Here is a 6418-nt window from a genome sequence, read left to right on the forward strand (position 1 = left end):
CTGTGCTACTGTGTTACTGTAATTCTTCGTGGTACTTGATGATTTGTTCCTCTGCTGGTGCATTTTTGGAAGTAGACACCTTCCTTATTTGGATAGAGCTTTGGTTACTCTGATTCTGAACTACTTCTGGTTGTATTTAAGAGGCTACACTTCCATCCTTCACTGCCTCTGGCAGAGGCATTGTCAGTGCCCTCCTTGTGCTGCTTCTGCCTCAGAGGTTGCTGGTGCCTTGCTGCTTATGATGTCACTGCAGTCATTGGTGTCACCACTGGTGTCACCAGGCTGCAAGCACCTCTGCTGCTTCCAGGATCACCTACGTCTTGTGTTCCGTCATTGGCTCTCCATGTGCTCTCCATGGGCTTGGGTGCTGCTGCCACATGCACCACACCACATGCACTGCTGCCCCCAGGTTATCTGGGCATGCTGGCAGTGCTGCTGCCAGGGGCAATGGGTTCGTGGGTGTCATTGCTGCTGTCAGTGGCCCAGGGACTTGCATGCAGCCCCCACTGCTGGTAGGCCAGTGTCAGGGCTACTGCCACTACAGGCTAGGTTACAAGTACTGCTATAGCTCATGAAGCCTCAGGCAGCAGGTGCCACCCACCACTGCTGGGGGAGGGGAGACCTGAGCTGCCAGAGTCATTGCTGTTCCTGCAGATTCTGGTCTCCTGAAGCCTCATGTCATGGACACCACTGCTACTGCTGGGGGTATCTGAATTTTGGGTGTAGCCCCTGCTGCTGGAAGAGCTCGTGTTGGAGGCTCCACCACCAGGGTGGGGAGAAGGGACTGGGTCACAGGTATCTCACAGTTCCCAGAGTCTCTGGTCATAGGCCAGCAGTGATTCCTGGCACTTCTTGGAGTAAGGGCTGCCTGGATACTTGAGGCCTCCATTCTTGAGTGTTACTTCAGTTCCTGGGGTCATTGTTCGCAGGTGTGGCCACAGTTCCTGGAACCTCTGGTCTCAGGAGCTGTTGCCACTGCTCCCCTCTTTCCACTGCCTCCAGAAGGTCTAGTCCACCCACTTTTAGAAGCATAGATGTATGGATCTCTCAAGCATTCTGGTGTGCTGTGCAGAGAGTCCTTTGTTGATCAGTGAATGTCCTACTGGTTGTAACTTAGAGAGGAGAGACAACTCACTCTGCCAAGATGTTGATGTCTCCTATTTTACCTACTGTATAGACTACATCACGTTCCCCCTCCAAAAGTCTAGTTGCCATCTGTCACTGTACACATGTGTCTCTTTATTCTTTTAGCCCTCCTCCATCTCTCTTCCCTTCTGGTAACCCTCCATCTGTTCTCTGTATCTATGTGTTTGTTTGTTTATCTTCCACATATGAGTGAAATCATGTGGTATTTATTTTTCTCCACCTGACTTATTTCGCTCAACATGATACCCTCAAGGTCCAGCCATGTTGTCACAAAGGGTAAGATTTCATCTTTTTTATGGCTGAGTAGTATTTCATTGTATGTGTGTGTGTGTGTGTGTGTGTATCTATATTCTTGACAACAGCCAAAACAAGGAGTGGAGAAGGGAGGAGGTGACTTAGTATCCAAAGATGCTAAAATATATTACCTAAACTGTACAGATTTCAACAAAAATTACAAAATATGCTGTCAAAGAAAAACTGCTCTGGACAGAGCTAAATATGAAACAAGGAATTTATTCCTTGAGATTGAACTCAAGTCCAAGTACAAGTCTGAATATATATGTTTATATGTATACACACACACACATATATATACACACACACACATCTTCTTTATCCTTTCATCTGTCCATGGGCACTTAGGGTGTTTCCAAGTCTTGGCTATTGTGAATAATGCTGCAATGACCATAGGGGTGCATATATCTTTTCAAATTGGTGTTTTCATGTTCTTTGGATAAATATTCACAAGTGGAATAGCTGGATCATATGGTAGTTCTATTTTTAATTTTTTGAGGAATTTGCATACTGTTTCCCACGGTGACTGCACCAATTTACATTCCCACTAGCAGTGTATGAGGGTTCCCTTTTCTCCACATCCTCTCTAGCACTTGTTGTTTCTTGTCTTTTTAGTAATGGCCATTCTGACAGACATGAGATATCTCATTGTAGTTTTGACTCACTTTTCCCTAATAATTAGTGATGCTGAACATCTTTTCATGTGAAGTGTTCGTATGTTCAATCTGACATCTGGTCCCTCGCACAGGTAGTTTGTTTTGCCTTCTCTTTCCTATGTATGGGTCTCATATTCTTATTTCTTTGCATTGACAAGGACCCCTTTCTTGATCAAAGTTTAAGCAAACTCTTTTGAGCCCTCTTCTTGATTAAGCCCTGTCTTTGGACTGTCAAGAACAGTTTTAGCAAAGAATCCTGTTGAGCCCAGTTTTAGCAAGAATTCTGCTAAGTCAGTTTAGCAAGAACCTTTCCACTGTTGAAATTCAGTTAAGTTCTTCTTCCCCTATCCTTGATATCTAATCAAGTTCCTCTCAGTAATTTTCAGTCCAGTGACTCTCTCTCACTGCTTGTTGATTATAAATCCCCTGCTGTCCCTGTTGTATTCAGAGTTTGAGTTCAATCTCAAGGAATAAAGTCTTCATTTCATACTTAATTCTGTCCAAAGCAATTTTTCTTTGAAAGCATATATTGTAATTTTTGTTGAAATCTGTACATTTTAGCATCTTGGGATACTGATTCACCTACCCCCTTCTCCACTCCTTGTTTTGGTTGTTGTTTGCTTGTTTGTTTTGTGACTTGGCTAGGCTATGTTAGTGAGGCCTATTTCCCTGACTGTGTGAACCTTTTGGTGTCACTCCTCAGAGAGTGCAAACTTAGGCACATGCACAGGCATCTTGCAATTACAGTGGTTTTTACCAACACTCTCTTTTTTATTGTCTCTTTCTCTGATCTCTGCGTTAAGCTGTCTGCTTCATTTGGTATTACATTTGGCCTGTTAGGCTCCACTAATTATAGGGTGATTGCTCTGTTGTTTTCAATAAAGCCCTGGGGCATAAAATGCTCAACAGTCTGATCCAATTAAATTCTGTCAGGGTTGGTTTTGGAGGCCAGTCTTTGAAGCTTGTTCTGACCCTCAGCAGACATTCTTTTTTTTTTTTTACTAACTCTCTCTCTCTGATTTTCATTGGCATACTAGCTGACTAGTTTAACTCAGGGCTCTTAATTAAGGGAAGCTATTGTTTTCTAGTGTACGCTTAAGCTTGATCTTCTCCAGGCTGTGTTTAAAATTGTCAGCTCTTTTGGGGAAAGCGTAGGAGCTCTCTGTTTTTATGGACTGCTTCTCTCCCTGGGCAAAGACTCGGAGCTATTACTCTAGGCAGAGCAGTAGCCTCTGGTTTTTGCAGTTTGCTTCTTCTGGTGTGGAGATTCTGCTCTAAGAGAAAACTGGGGTGAGGGCAATCAGGGTCCCTATATTTTTGGCCTGCCACTGTTAGGTAGAGACTTTGTCCTATGCATAGTGACTGGTTAGAAGAAAGGAACCCATGACCTCTTGGCCACACTCACCAAGGATTTAGCCTCTTCAACTTTGATTTGGAGGGGATAAAAAATGCTAGTAGCCTGCACTCCCAGTGAGATATTGTAAGCCTTGGTTGGGAACTGAAGGGTAAGGGAACCCTGCCTTCTTGGTCATACCTGTCCAGAGTAGAGTTTCTGTTAAGCTGAGCTGAGGGTGGAGAGGAAAGAGGGAGCAGGTCCTGGTTCAAATGTCAGAAACCTTTGCTATTTTTACCAAGTTTTAGTAGACTTTTCTTGAATAAGTGTTTCTTCATTTGCTGTGTTTTCCCTTAGGACAATTTCTAGAGACATCAAATGGTTGTGGTTTTTTACACTTTTTGTCTGCTTGTTTAGCTGTCAAGTGGGTCACTACTGCTCCTCTTGCTGTCATCCCCAAAGTGGACATTATGTCACAATTTTAATTGAAATTCAATTCATTTAATAGGTATAAGACTGTTCAGATTTTCTATTTCTTCTTTTCTCTCTTTTGGTGAGTTGAGGTTTTTTATAAGCTCATGCATTTAATCTAAATTTTTTAATTTACTGGTATGAAGTTGTTCATATGATTTTTAATTGTCTTTTAAAAATCTATATAATGTGTACTGCTGTTCTCTCTTCTATCTCTGATATTTATTTTGTGTCTTCTCTGATTTTTCTTGATCTTTTTTGTTAGAGGGTCTAGATCTTATTACTCTTTACATAGAATCAAGTTTGTCTGTTTCATTTCTCTTTGATTAATTCCTATTCTTAATTATTTTCTGCCTTAAGAATTGTGTGGATTTATATTCAGTGTTTTTCCAAAAAGTTATTGACAAGCCAACTTAGGTCGTTAATATTTTTCAGCCTTTCTTCCTTTCTAATATATGCATTTAAGGGTATAGAATACCTTACTAAGCACAGAGAGCTGCATGCCATAGCTTCTCACATATTGTGTTTTCATTATCACTCAAAGATAATGTTAAATTTGGTTTTCATTCTCTTTTTACCCATGAATTATTGAGAAATGTATTACTTAATTTCCAAACACTTTGATATTTTCTGTTATCTATTTGTTTATTAATTCTTACCTTTATTCATCTATCCTCAGAGAACGTATTCTGAATTATTTCAATACTTTGAAATTTGTGAATACTTGGTTAATGGACCTAGTAGAAGATCAATTTTGGCAAATGTCTCATTTGTTGTTGAAAAGAATTTATATTCTGTATTTGTAGGTTGTATTGCTCTATATATGTAAATTAGATCAAATGTATTGGTCTTGTTGCTTAAGTCTTCAATATTTCTACTTATTTTTTTTCCAATTCATCTATCAATTATTTAGGGAGGTATATTTACATGTCCCACAATGACTTTAGATTTCTCTATTTTTCTTTTTATTTCTGATATTTTTTGCATTGTATATTTTGAAGCAGTGTTACTAGAAGCATACAGATTTAGAATTTTAGTACCTTCCTATTAGATTGACCATTTTATCACTATAAAACATACCTCTTTATCTCTAGTACTATTTCTTGCCTTGCGGTCTACCTTGTTGGATATTTATATAGCAACACCTACTTTCCTTTGTTTATAGCATACATGTATGTATTTCTTCCACACTTCGACTTTTAATCTTCCTGTGTCCTTACATTTAAGGTGTCTCTCTTTAAGTAGCATATGAATTACTATATTTATCCTGTCTGATTTGAAGTATTTAGCTTATTTAAATCACTCTAATTATTGATATATTTGTGTTTATGTCTCTCATCTTACTATTTGTTTTCTATTTGACCCTCCTGTTCTGTGTTCCTACTGATTGAATTAGACTGCAAGATCTTAATAGAGGAAACTTGTGGACACCCTAAACTTGTATTCGAAATCATGTACACACATGTGTGGGGAAACGGATGTATCCATTCCTTCAAGGTGTATGCATGTGCTGAAGAGAAAGTGTCTAGTTCTCATTGGTTTCAGAAGGGAGTTTATGATGTAAAAGAAAAAGTGATGGTCACAGGCTAGTAGGATGCAGAGTATGAATTTGTTTCCAATACCTGAACTCTTAGCAGTTGAGCTATCCTGCGGCTATCATGAGTAAAATTTTGATATCCTTACTGATTTTTTTTCAGACTATATTATTAATTACCAAGAGACTTACAATATTCTTTCTCACTATGATTATGGATTTCTTTTACTTGTCCTTTTATTCTGATTTTTCTTTTTTGCTTTATGTCTTTTGGTGCATGTAAACGATTATGATACCATCCTCGTGTATTGATATTTTTTCTTTATTACGTGTCCCTCTTTATCCATATAAAGGCTCATTGCCCTGAATTATACCTTGCTCTATATTGAAAAAGCAATACCAGATTTCTTATAGATACAATTTGTATACTATACCTCTCAACATACTCTTAGGTTCACCCTTTCTCTGTTCTATATTCAATGTGAATCTTATATAACCATCATATAGTTTTACTTTTTCTTGGAATACTGAGGGACAGAGTGGACATTTAGACCCAACTAGAAGCAACAGTTTCCAACACCTTAACTCTTAGAGCCTGAGCTGTATTGCTTCCCTAATATTGCAAGTTCTCTCTCTTCTCAGTTTCCATGTTCTCCTTGGCTGATCCCATCCACTTCTGAAGTTGTCACTACAGTCTTAGTGATGAGGACACCCAATTCGACATCTCTAGCCCAGACTGTTCTCTGGTCTTATAGACTTTTGCCCAATTCACTAGTGAAACACTCCTCCTGAATGTCCCAAGGGTACCTTGATTTCAACAGGCCCAAAATTTGTTCCCCCATTAATCAACATTAACCCTGTTTCTCTGCCCCCAGGATTCCCTCTCAGTGATGCTCAAGCTGCAACACTGGCTCTGATCACAAGGTGGCCCTTTACTCTACTTTTTAAGTTTCTCCAATAGATAGCCAAGTTTTGTTAAAGGAG

This window comes from Equus caballus, chromosome X, assembly GCF_041296265.1.
Source record: "Equus caballus isolate H_3958 breed thoroughbred chromosome X, TB-T2T, whole genome shotgun sequence".
Classification (NCBI taxonomy): Eukaryota; Metazoa; Chordata; class Mammalia; order Perissodactyla; family Equidae; genus Equus; species Equus caballus.